Here is a 14,032-nt window from a genome sequence, read left to right as displayed (position 1 = left end):
CTCTGGAACAACTGCTTTCTTGCTGTGCTGAGCTGCTGCCCTCCTTGCCTGGGGAAGAAGAACTAGACCTGCAACCTCCATTTTGATCCCAGGACCCCAAAATGACTAATAGGGATAGTCTGCTGGCCTCATGATCTGAGCCTCAGGGACATAACAGACTCCCTACAGCTCCTGGATCCGTCTTCAATGAGCTCCTGTCCCCCAAGAGGCGCTTCTAAGGCCCTCGGCCCTTGGAAGTGGTTTTGGATCCCTAAATCAAGTCTTTGATTTCTTTGCCAAAGCGAACAGACCCCATTCGTCCCAGAAGCACACCACTCGCACAAAGAAACAGGGTGAGCCGCCGCAAGTTTGTCTCTTCGCACAGCAAGTGTTGTCTGCCAGTGTAGATCGCCACCGCGAGGCTCTAGCCTGCCCATCCGCGATGCCTGGCCTGCTCTTCGTGCCACGCCGACCACCGCCAGTGACGCTCTCCTTGTTCCTGGCAACCTTCACCCTGCGAATGGGACTCTTGCCACAAAACTTGAGAAGATAAACCTTCTGCGGGACTAATATGACACTGTTTCCGAACCGTGCCCCATTAAGGTCAGCCCAAGCTTTTGGATTTGACCCGGCCTAGCGCAACCAGATATCCTCACTTGGCACTTTTATGCTTTTAGGCACTATATTTCTGTTTATTCTTTAAAAAATCATAACTCCAGGTTCTACTTATTAATATTTTTTTTGTTTTGGTCTTGTTTTTTCATTAAATGAAGAGCTATTTTTCTAACTTGGTGTGGAATCTTCTTGTGTGGTGTTTTCATAGTTTTACTGTTTGAAGTGTTTGTACAAATACTTTACACATTGCCTCTTAAATTAAACCTGACTGTTCTGTGCCAAGCTACCAGAGGGTGAGCATAGGTTAATTTAGGGCGTGTTTGTGAGTTAACCTCACTATGATTGTGGTTACTGCATGACGAAGGCTTCCACCCAAGTCAACCGGATGCCAATGTCTAACAAGCATCCATATACAAAAGTGGAAAAGTAATAAGTGAAGTGAAGATAATCAATATCAAACAGTTTTGAGATTTCACACCAGACATCAGACCAAAATCTACAAATAAATGAACACTCAAATAGCATATGTTTCAAGGAGCTGAGTTAAGTTTTACATTTCCAGCAATTTGGTTTGTCAATTAGTTTTACATAATTAATTTGACAGGAGTTCAATAACAAGTACTCCGTATGAAAGAATTGGTCTGACACATGAAAGTCAACTTGAAATATCGGTCAACCAGATTTCGTTCCATGTTCACACAGAATAGTTATTGTCTAAGATGAGATTCCAGAATGAGTTTGAATAATTTGATATCATTTGCATAAATCAATTTTGCATATGTTTCCGAAGCAATATGACCAAACAAGCTAGGCATACCAAAAAACAACTCCATACCCGGACATTGAGGATCTGGAATAGAACTGTTGTAAGCATTGAGAATTGCATTGTGTTAGAAAAACCACACTCCCACACCGGAAGGGTGGTCATGTGTTTTTTCCGGACACACTGTGGTAGCTTGGCTCGAGTGGTCAGGAATCAGGCACCGTGCTAAGCATACGACATACCCATACAATAACCATGCGTGCATCCGTTCCAAAAACGACTCTACACCGTAAAAATTATGAAAATATCTCTCTTTATCTTCTTTTTCTCTTAGTTGCTGATTAAAATAAATAATAACACAATCACAATATACAAGGCTTTTTAAATAGTGCAGGTCAAATAAATAATCACACTTTACAGGTGCAATAAATAGGTTCAGGTCAAATAAATACTGTGAGGGAATAAATACTGCGAGACAATAAATATTGTGCGACAATAAATACTGTGGAACAATAAATACAGTGAAGCAATAAATAGGTTAAATACAATAAATACAGTGCTCTCAATAAATAATTAAAAGCTTACAGTGACACTTAGTAAATCAGATCACATTTAGAATACTAAGGGCTGATTTGGCCCAGTCACAGCTTGTGGTTAGGTGGATGGCTTGAGGGTGTCCCACCTAGCTTGGATAAGGCTGAGGCTAAACTGAGGTAGATCAGGGGTAATCTAGGAATCTGGTTCTCCCAAACTACATAACCCCTCACACAGGTCACTGTAACAGTCTCAGTCCACCCCTGGCACCTCTTTATCCCCTAGGATGGTCTCTTAGGGCTCCACAGGGCCTTAGGCGCCCTCTATTCCACTTACTGCCCTTTTTATGAAGCTACGACGCCGCTGGAGTCGTGTCGACGCCGTGAGGCGGTTCCGGTTCGATGTCGGCGGCCTCGGCGCACTGTCAGTTCTTGACGACGCCGGTAGGCGGTTCCGGTTCGATGTCGGCGGCCTCGGCTCGATCTCGACCTCCGGTTCGATGACGTCGGGCAGTCTTGGCTCGATGTCGACTTCGGGCGGCTCCGGTCCGATGGCGACCTCAGTTTCGATGACGTCAGCCGGCCTTGGCTCGATGTCGACTTCCGGCGGCTCCGGAGTGCGATCTCCACTCCCGACCTCCGGTGCTCCTCTCCTCAGGTTTCCGGCGACTCCGGAGTGCGACCTCCACTCTCGACCTCCGGCACGAGTCTCTTCAGGTTCCGGCGACTCCGGAGTGCGATCTCCACTCCCGACCTCCGGCACGCTTCACCTCGGTCTCCGGCGACTCCGGAGGGCGGACTTTTCTCCCCCGTCGACGCCGCTCACTCGACCTCGGGTGACTTCCTCCTCGACCTCTGGTACTCTCTACGACCTCCGTCGGCGCCCTCTCTCGACCTCTGGCGGCTCCGGGTACGACGTCTGCTTTCCAGTCAGCGCCGCTTCTCCACCTCGGGCTCCAGGTCTCAGGCTTCTCGACGTCGGACTCCAGGGAAACCAGTAACCAGGTCAGGAACTTGCTGTTCTTTGCTTCTAAGGCCTGTTCCTGCTGTCCAGGTCCTTAAGATGATTGTTCTTGCTTCTTCCCACACAGGGCTCCAGGCTGGGCTCAGTCAGTAGGGACTAGTATCAAGGGTGGGTTTATGGACCCCACTCCAGGCACAAGTTTCCACCCCTGCTGCCTCACTCCTTCCTCCTTCAGGTTTCTGCTGCTCTCTCTTCACCAGTCAGGTGCCAACTGCCAACTCCAACTGCCAACTCTCTGTCTTAGCTTCCCAACATTCTAAACCGCCTCCAACTGTCACAGGGCTCCAGAATGTTGCAGAAGGTTCTAGTAGGTTCCAGTGGGTTCTGATGATGTCACATGTGGCCACCATTTTGTGCTCCAGGCCCTCAGACAGAAGTTCCAGGGGTAGAAAAAATGGCTCCTGAATCTGCATCAACACTAAAAAAATCTGGTGGTTCCCAAAAAGGAAAAATACTAATAGGGTTTGAGGCAAAAGTGGGACAAAATAAATAATGATGAGGAGGGACCACCCAAAGGGCTGACAGGTCTAACACGCGTCCCCCCCAGCTGAAAGTGGGGAGAGCTACCCAACCCCTTGGGAGTTCTCATCACTAAGGCGGAAATACCTTGAGAGACCGTCTGCATTGGCGTGGTCCACTCCAGGCCGATGTTCCACCTGAAAGTCCATTCCCTGTAGGGAGATAGACCACCTCAACAGCTTGGGATTCTCCCCCTTCATCTGCATCAGCCAACTAAGGGGTCGGTGGTCGGTCTGAACTAGGAAGTGCGAGCCAAACAGGTATGGCCGCAACTTCTTCAGAGCCCATACCACTGCAAAGGCTTCACGCTCTATTGCACTCCACTTCTGTTCCCTGGGGAGTAGTCTCCGGGATAGGAAGACCACGGGTTGATCCAGACCCTCTTCGTTGAGTTGCGATAACACTGCCCCAATGCCATGTTCTGATGCATCCGTCTGGACAATGAACTCCTTGGAAAAGTCTGGGGCCCTTAAGACCGGGGCCTCGCACATGGCTTTCTTCAATCTCACAAAGGCCTGCTGACAAGCCTCCGTCCAGACTACCCGTCGAGGTTGTTTCTTGGACGTGAGCTCCGTGAGGGGGGCCACGATGGTACCGTACCCCTTCACGAAGCGGCGGTAATATCCCGTGAGGCCCAGAAAAGCTCGGACCTCAGTCTGTGTCTTGGGGGGTTCCCAGGCCATGATGGCCTCGATCTTCGCCTGGAGGGGTTGCACCGCTCCCCTACCCACCAAGTGTCCAAGGTACACTACCGACCCCTGCCCGATCTGGCACTTGCTGGCCTTGATCGTCAATCCAGCTTGTCTCAGGGCCTGGAGAACAGCTTGCAGGTGACGCAAGTGATCCTCCCAGCTGTTACTGAAGACGGCTATGTCATCCAGATAAGCAGCAGAGAAACTCTCCATTCCGGTGAGGATCTGGTTTACCAGGCGCTGAAACGTGGCAGGTGCGTTCTTGAGCCCAAAGGGCATCACACAGAACTGGTAGTGGCCATTGGGCGTGGAGAAGGCTGACCTTTCCCTTGCTCCATCAGTCAAAGAGATCTGCCAGTACCCAGAAGTAAGGTCAAAGGTACTTAGATATTGGGCAGCTCCCAGCCGGTCAATCAATTCATCCGCCCTAGGGACTGGATGAGCATCAGTTTTGGTCACTGAGTTCAGTCCCCGGTAGTCCACACAGAACCTCAGTTCCGGTTGGGCACCCGGTGGTGCAGCTTTTGGTACTAGTACCACCGGACTGGACCAGGGGCTGCTAGAAGGTTCGATCACTCCTAGCTCCAGCATCTTAGTGACTTCACTGTGAATGCTGGCCTTCACCTTGTCTGACATCCGGTAGATCTTGGACTTCACAGGTGGGCTGTCTCCTGTGTCCACATCATGGACGCACAGGTGAGTCCTACCCGGAACAAGGGAGAACAACGAAGAGTACTGTCCCAGGACCTGGCGGCAGTCCTCCTGCTGTTCAGGAGTTAGAGATGGGGAGAGAATCACTCCCTCCACCGACCCATCCTTCTCTTGAGACGCAAACAAATCGGGAAGAGGCTCGCTTTCCACGTCCTCTCCTCCGTCAGTCACCATCATCAAGATGACTTCGGGCCTCTCGTGGTGGGGTTTGAGGCGGTTGGCATGCAGCACCCGTAGGGGCTGACGAGGGGTCTTCAGGTCCACCAAGTAGGTAGCCTTACCCTTCTTCTCCAACACCTCAAAGGGTCCTGACCAGCGATCCTGGAGGGCGCTAAGCTCTCCCGGTTCGATCACCCACACCTTCTGGCCAGGCTCCAACTCCACCGGGTGAGCGTTGTGGTCATACCACGCCTTCATTACTGCTTGGCTGGCTTCCAAGTTGTCAGAAGCCTGCTTCCACAACTTAGCCATTTGGCTCCGGAAGGCCAGCAAGTAGCTCACCACATCCTGGGGAAGCTTTCTGGGAGTTCTTTCCCATCCGTCTCTCACCAGGTTGAGAGGTCCACGTACAGGGTGCCCATACAGAAGCTCGAAGGGGCTGAAGCCCACTCCCTTCTGTGGCACTTCCCTGTAGGAGAACAATAAACAGGGTAAGAGGACGTCCCATTTCCTCCGCAGGCTTTCAGGCAGACTTCTGATCATGCCTTTCAAGGTTTTGTTAAACCTCTCCACCAGACCATTGGTCTGGGGGTGGTAAGGAGTGGTGAACCGGTATGTCACTCCACACTCCTTCCACATCGCCCGCATGTACGCTGACATGAAGTTGGTCCCCCTGTCGGACACAACTTCCTTGGGAAAACCCACTCGGGTAAAGATTCCCATCAGGGCCCTAGCCACAACAGGTGCTGTTATGGTCCTCAGAGGTATTGCCTCTGGGTACCGTGTGGCATGATCCACCAGAACCAGGATAAACCTGTGACCAGCTGACGTAGGCGGATCTAACGGACCCACAATGTCGATGCCCACCCTTTCAAAGGGGGTGCTAACGACAGGAAGTGGTTCCAGGGGAGCTTTCAGCTTCACCCCTGTTTTCCCACTGGCTTGGCAAGACACACATGTCTGGCAGTAGGTATCGGACGACACTTTCATTTGAGGCCAATAAAAGTGTGGGACAAGACGGGCGAAGGTCTTGTCTTGCCCCAGGTGTCCTGCCAATGGGATCTCGTGAGCCAACTCCAGAAGGAAGGCTCGATAACGTTGAGGGACTACCAAGGCTCGTGACGATCCATGTAGGGGTGCCTTGGGTTCACTGTAGAGGAGGCCATCCTCCCAGTAAACACTGTAGTTCCCTTCAACGTTCCCTGCTGCCTGGGCTGCGGCCTGTCGCCTCAGCCCCTCAAGGGTAGGGCACTCCCTCTGGCCCTGGCAGAATTCCTCCCTGGACGGGCCTCCCTCCACGTGCCACTCGGCCGGGATGGGTAGGTCCTCCAGTTTGGTAACATCCCCCACCGCAGACTCCTGGTCCACCACCTCCGGTGGCCTATCCGTCCTACGGGGTGTGGACGCCGAGGCAGGCTCCTCCTGTCCTCGGTTCTTCCCTTGACTGGCAGCTGGCTGGGCCTTTGTTCCAGGCTCCAGCCGAAACGAACTCCCTCTCCGGGTAGTCGCGGACCTTGTGCTCACACAGGCCCAGTCAGGTGTACCCAGCATCTCAGTATGAGTCCGGTATTCCACCTCCTTCCAAGCATTGTGCTCCATGTCATTCCTCAGCAGACAATCGACTGGCACGGCAGGGCTTACGGCAACTCGAAATGAACCTGCAACCCCCCCCCCATTCAAAGGGAACCTCGACCACTGGATAGTGGCCTGTTCTGCCGTCAGCCATCGCGGCTGGGTGGAGTACATCGGGAATTACCTGCTCTGGAGACACCAGTTGGCTACGTACCATAGTCATACTGGCTCCTGTGTCTCTCAGAGCCTCCCCTCTTTGGCCGTTGATGGTGACCCACTGCCCATACTTTACGGTATTTGCGGGCACCTGGATCTTAGGAACCATCTCCCGTTCTCCCAGGGACACTAAAGTGACACCCGCCCACTCCCTTCCCTTAGTTAAGGGCATCTCCTCCCCGAGCACTACACTAGCTACTCCGGGGGTCTTTCCTCCAATGGGAGGGGGTGGTCATTTCAGGCACTTCGGATCTCCTTTATAGTGTCCAACGCCACCGCACTCGTAGCAATGGACAACCCTTGGCTGCTGACTCTGGCCAGGATTAGGGTTTCTGGGTGGGTTAGCCCTAGGGGTGAATCCTGTTCCCTTTCCTTGGAAATTATTTTGGGGGCCTTTGGAGAACTCCTTTTTCTTTTCCCCTCCCTCTTTCTTCTGGGGGGCGCCCTGTCCGGCCTTTTGAGTATCCCCTCCAGTCCCCCTTGTGGACACCCGGGTACTAGCCCAAATGTCCGCCTCCTCAGCAAGCTTCCGGGGATTGGTCAGCTTGCTATCCACCAGGTGTTGACGCAGTTCAGGGAAACATTTCTCGAGCAGGTGTTCCTTCAGTACTAGATCAAACAACCCCTCGTAGTCCCTCACTTCACTGCCCTGAATCCAACCCTCTAGTGCCTTCTTTGCATAGTCCAGGAAGTCCACCCAATTCTGTGTGCCCAGTTTGTGACTACCCCTGAACTTCTGTCTGTACTTTTCGGGTGTTAGTCCAAACTTTCTTATGAGCGCCACTTTCATGGTGGGATAGTAGGTCTGCTCATCCTCTTCGAGGGCCAATAAAGCATCCCTACCAGCTGGAGGCATGTACTTGTACAATCCCGCTCCCCAGTACTTCTCTGGAACCCCATGGGCCCTTAACGAGACCTCATAGGCCGCTAGCCACTTGGCGATATCGTCACCCGCCCCATAACTAGCTACTATGTCCTTTGGCAGGTAGGGTTTGGGTTCCCTGGTGTACTCTCTTTCTTTGCTGCCACCGTTAGGTACAGGGTGTGCCCCAATTCTCAGGATCTGAAGATCTATCTCTTTCAGCCTTATCTCATGAGCCATCCTCTGTTCCTCCTTCTCTTTCTCCAGCCTTGCTAAGTCCCATGTGAGCTGTCTTTTCTCCCTCCGGTCTGTCAACTCCACTTCAGACAAGCCACCGCTAGAGGCACTGCTGCCCTTCCTGGAAAGTGTCCTGGGCCCCGCTAACAGGTTCCCCACCTCAGGTTGGTACAAACCAGCTCCCTCACTGTCGGGCTCTCTGTCCCTGTCCTCCTCTTCAGCCTTGCTTTCTCGTCGTGCCTCCCCCCAAGCCCTTAAGCTGGTTTGGAGTGCACCCTTCTTTGCTCCTGGGGGACAATACACCCCCTCCCGCTGACAAAACTCTCTGAGTTGGGCCACAGTGTACGTTTCTAAATTTTCCAGTACAAACTCCATCTTGCCCACTCAGGTCAGAGGACAGTTATGTGCAGAAACTATGCAGGGGGGTACCTTATATAATACCTCCTCCCACCACCAGAGTAAATTTGAAAAAAACAAAAACCCACAATTAGGAAGGCCGCTTTGAGAAAACTCCTGGTGTAGGCCTATGGACTACCCACAGTTATTGTCGAGTATACGTAGGCACAGCTCTATCCCACCACTGAACACCAATCATGTTAGAAAAACCACACTCCCACACCGGAAGGGTGGTCATGTGTTTTTTCCGGACACACTGTGGTAGCTTGGCTCGAGTGGTCAGGAATCAGGCACCGTGCTAAGCATACGACATACCCATACAATAACCATGCGTGCATCCGTTCCAAAAACGACTCTACACCGTAAAAATTATGAAAATATCTCTCTTTATCTTCTTTTTCTCTTAGTTGCTGATTAAAATAAATAATAACACAATCACAATATACAAGGCTTTTTAAATAGTGCAGGTCAAATAAATAATCACACTTTACAGGTGCAATAAATAGGTTCAGGTCAAATAAATACTGTGAGGGAATAAATACTGCGAGACAATAAATATTGTGCGACAATAAATACTGTGGAACAATAAATACAGTGAAGCAATAAATAGGTTAAATACAATAAATACAGTGCTCTCAATAAATAATTAAAAGCTAACAGTGACACTTAGTAAATCAGATCACATTTAGAATACTAAGGGCTGATTTGGCCCAGTCACAGCTTGTGGTTAGGTGGATGGCTTGAGGGTGTCCCACCTAGCTTGGATAAGGCTGAGGCTAAACTGAGGTAGATCAGGGGTAATCTAGGAATCTGGTTCTCCCAAACTACATAACCCCTCACACAGGTCACTGTAACAGTCTCAGTCCACCCCTGGCACCTCTTTATCCCCTAGGATGGTCTCTTAGGGCTCCACAGGGCCTTAGGCGCCCTCTATTCCACTTACTGCCCTTTTTATGAAGTTCCGACGCCGCTGGAGTCGTGTCGACGCCGTGAGGCGGTTCCGGTTCGATGTCGGCGGCCTCGGCGCACTGTCAGTTCTTGACGACGCCGGTAGGCGGTTCCGGTTCGATGTCGGCGGCCTCGGCTCGATCTCGACCTCCGGTTCGATGACGTCGGCCAGTCTTGGCTCGATGTCGACTTCGGGCGGCTCCGGTCCGATGGCGACCTCAGTTTCGATGACGTCGGCCGGCCTTGGCTCGATGTCGACTTCCGGCGGCTCCGGAGTGCAATCTCCACTCCTGACCTCCGGTGCTCCTCTCCTCAGGTTTCCGGCGACTCCGGAGTGCGATCTCCACTCCCGACCTCCGGCACGAGTCTCTTCAGGTTCCGGCGACTCCGGAGTGCGATCTCCACTCCCGACCTCCGGCACGCTTCACCTCGGTCTCCGGCGACTCCGGAGGGCGGACTTCTCTCCCCCGTCGACGCCGCTCACTCGACCTCGGGTGACTTCCTCCTCGACCTCTGGTACTCTCTACGACCTCCGTCGGCGCCCTCTCTCGACCTCTGGCGGCTCCGGGTACGACGTCTGCTTTCCAGTCAGCGCCGCTTCTCCACCTCGGGCTCCAGGTCTCAGGCTTCTCGACGTCGGACTCCAGGGAAACCAGTAACCAGGTCAGGAACTTGCTGTTCTTTGCTTCTAAGGCCTGTTCCTGCTGTCCAGGTCCTTAAGATGATTTTTCTTGCTTCTTCCCACACAGGGCTCCAGGCTGGGCTCAGTCAGTAGGGACTAGTATCAAGGGTGGGTTTATGGACCCCACTCCAGGCACAAGTTTCCACCCCTGCTGCCTCACTCCTTCCTCCTTCAGGTTTCTGCTGCTCTCTCTTCACCAGTCAGGTGCCAACTGCCAACTGCCAACTCCAACTGCCAACTCTCTGTCTTAGCTTCCCAACATTCTAAACCGCCTCCAACTGTCACAGGGCTCCAGAATGTTGCAGAAGGTTCTAGTAGGTTCCAGTGGGTTCTGATGATGTCACAGGTGGCCACCATTTTGTGCTCCAGGCCCTCAGACAGAAGTTCCAGGGGTAGATAAAATGGCTCCCTGAATCTGCATCAACACTAAAAAAATCTGGTGGTTCCCAAAAAGGAAAAATACTAACAGGGTTTGAGGCAAAAGTGGGACAAAATAAATAATGATGAGGAGGGACCACCCAAAGGGCTGACAGGTCTAACACATTGCATAATTTAACATATCTATGATATTCAAAAACAAGAATCTAAAATTGAATTTGTCAATCAGAAAAAGATAAAAACATATTACAGTAGCAAATATCTGCAACATAAAATATACCAGTATAGATGCATTTTTCGAAACACATTATCATGAGATTATTCCGTACATATACCTTCTTAGAAGATACAATTCTATTACTAAATGTTGCATCCAAATTTAATATAGCATTTTAGTAGTACTGAGAATTGGAGACTAAAATGTTTCTTTTTACAATCCACCATAGAAAGAATTGCTTGTAATGGAAATGGTGCTATAATAGTACTCTTGAGGAAAGAAACAGGAGCATGTTAAGTGGGAATTCAATTAGAAAACCAATATACACTTAGGGCCCGATTCAGATCTAGTTCTGAAAGCAGACTGAACGACTCGTGTCCGGAATGCTTTCTGCATGACTCGTGTGAGGGGAGTCCGACCGAACAAGTATGATGCATTTGAATACATCCGGATACGATTCAGTCGGACTCCCATTGATTTCAATGGGAGCCTGTGTACTGAACTCGTACACAGGCTTCCATTGACAAAAGGGGTGGTTGGGGATCATCGTGCAGCCTGTGGCGGGCACGCTTTTGTGCCTGTGCATGGTGTGAAAGGGGGGAGCCATGGGTACCCCAAGGGCACGAGTCGGAGGGCCTCGGGTGAATGGGTGACTGCTACGGGCCCCAAAGACCGATTCCGGCAGCCTTTTCGATCCGGGAAAAAGGAGTAGTAAAGGCTGTCTGAATCGCTCACCGTACTTGTTCGCTTGGGAAATCGACTCCACAGAGCTGTACGCTTCGGCTCTGGAGGGCCCCATATCTTCGCATGCCTTCCGGAAAATATTCGGTCAGCGCTAAGGGTTGCCAGGCGGGAAACAACCATTACAATGCAGCAATTACAACGTACTACCTTTGCAACGTAGTCATTACAACGCAACATCCTTTACATTGCATGCCATTACAAGACAACCATTACAACGCATGTCACTACAATGCATGCCATTACAACGCATTATAAGGTAAGTAATGGGAAACAGTCATTTTTAACCCTACACTATCCAACAAGTACCCTACTGTTGCACTCACTGGAGTGGGGATAGTAATTTTTACCCTTACACTATCCAACACTTACTCTACTGTTGCACGCTCTGGAGTGGGAATAGTAATTTTTACACCTACACTATCCAACACTTACACTACTGTTGCTCTAAAAGTATTATGCGTTGTAATGGTATGCGTTGTATTGGAATGCGTTGTAAGTGTAGTTTCTAAAAATGTGTTGTGATGGCATGCGTTGTAAAATCCTGCGTTGTAATGGATGTTGCGATGTAAAAACCGCGTTGTAATAGTTTGCGTTGTCCTATGCTTTCCAGGCATTGTACTTGGTCGTTCGGTATTGGGAATGAGTCGGACGGAAACAAGGGCTCTGGATCAGTTAAGGTAAAAAAAAATCCGATTCTGAGCCCTTCCGATCGAGATCAGCATCGGGCCCTTAGTGCTGTTAGAAAGAAATAATGATAATTCTTCTAATATTGAACTTTGTAAGACGCAGCATTTAATTTGGAGGGCTTTATTATTCCAAATACCTTCTGCAATGAGAATATTGATATTAGCAAAGGTGGCGCGAAGAACGAAGAGGCACACTGTTTATATAGAGTCCAGTACACCTTTAATTACAGGGTCTACTAGCATCAAATCTCAGCGAAGGGCGGCCCACTCACCCAACCTGCACAGAGAGATGACTCAGACTCTGCTATGCAGGAAAACACTTCCTCAAGCAGCGAGGCTCTTTTGGACTCCAACAGCAGTACCTCAACAGAGGATATATGACTGACACAAAGGAAGAAATCTTCCAAAAAGAAGAGGAAAGGGAATCAGGTGGGGAGTAATGGAAAACAACTAAAATGGTATTATTCGGATACCCAGATAACTCCTCAGTAAGATGGTGGAGATGATATCTTAAATGTTGGTATACAGTCTAAAGAACCTTCACTGACTACCATCTTTTTGTCTATCAAACAAATGCAAGAGGAAATTAGGAATGAGGGACGTAGAGCAAGAATCGCCTCCAAGAAATTTCAAGTGGGGATCGGGAAGCTAAACAAAACATGCAGAGAGATTGCTGAGCGATTAACAACTGTCAAAGCACATACGGAGGCTCTGGAAGTAGAGGTGGAGTCCGTCAAATCACAAAACTCCACTCAAGGTGCAGCTATGTTTGACATCACGTTGAAGCTTGAAGATCAAGAAAATCGTCAGTGGAGAAACAACTTACGCTTTCTCAGGATACTGGAGGGAGTGGAGTGTAGCAACCCTAGAGCCTATATGGTGAATCTACTGAAAGGCACATTCCCTGATCAAGCTAAATGGGTTTGGGGTTTTGAAATTCAACAAGCCCATTGATTTCCTTTATCATTGAAAAAACAGCCACAAAATGAGATGGAAAGACCAAGAGCTATGTTGGTGTTCTTAGGCAACTTTCTGTTGAGGCAACTCGTTTACGACCAGGCTTGTCCTAATGCCTGGAAGCTATATGATGGAATATCATTCTTTTTTAACCCTGACTTTGCACATACAACTGTAGAACGGAGATGGTGTCTCCAGAAGCTGTTTGTACCTTTTCAAAAAATAGGGGTGGCAGTATTTCTTCAGAATCCAGCCAGGCTCAGGATTAAGTACCAAACATCCACTCACAGCTTTACCTCTGAGGTTCAAGTTCAAGAATACCTAGCAGAGATCAAGGAAAAGGAAGGATGGGAGGAGTAGTTCCCCCAAATGAACAGATGATTAATGACTGATTTGCTATTTATCTCCAGCTGTTTAGATGATTATTGGAATTTAGTAAATGATGAATTTTTGGTACTCACAATGGGGGAGGGGGACATTTGGGCAGTGAATCAAATGCTCATCGCTCAGGCTATGCCTGATTGCCTGTTTTTTGAGGAGGGGGAGGGTGGATCACACAAAGCGGGGTGAATAGGGACAAAGAATTGCACTGGCTTTTTTGGGAGGTCTTTTTATTTTTTGTGTGTTCATGTTGTTTAGAATCGATTCTTGGTTAGGGCTAAAGGTACTACAAGAATGGGGAAGCTACTTATAGCTACTTTAAATGTTTGCGGCTTAAATTATGTTAACAAAAGACTGAAGGTTTCGCAAGGACTTCAATTGCTACAGGCAGACATTGTCTGCTTGCAGGAAGCCGACCTAGAGGATGCGCGGAAAGGCCTTTTAAAGAATCTAGGTTATAGTGTAGTGGGGGCAACCACCCAAGGAACTTGCACATGTGGGGTTGCAGTACTAACCAGTAATAGGTTCATGCAATTTACCCATGTCCGGGTGGATCCACTAGGGCGATGAGTTATTGTCAGATGCAGGGCCTCAGGGTTTGTCACCATTACTTCATGTTCAATGTATGGAAGCAATGTAGATGATCCTGTCATATTTGCGTGGCTGACTAACAAATTAGAACATTGGCCGCTTCCCATTATTTTATGTGGTGATTTAAATATTAATTTGCCAAATGATTGGGAGCTGGGGCAAAAATATAC

This window comes from Triturus cristatus, chromosome 9 (genome assembly GCF_964204655.1).
Source record: "Triturus cristatus chromosome 9, aTriCri1.1, whole genome shotgun sequence".
Lineage (NCBI taxonomy): Eukaryota > Metazoa > Chordata > Amphibia > Caudata > Salamandridae > Triturus > Triturus cristatus.
The sequence above is the reverse complement of the archived record's forward strand: the minus strand, read 5'-3'. Positions refer to the sequence as shown.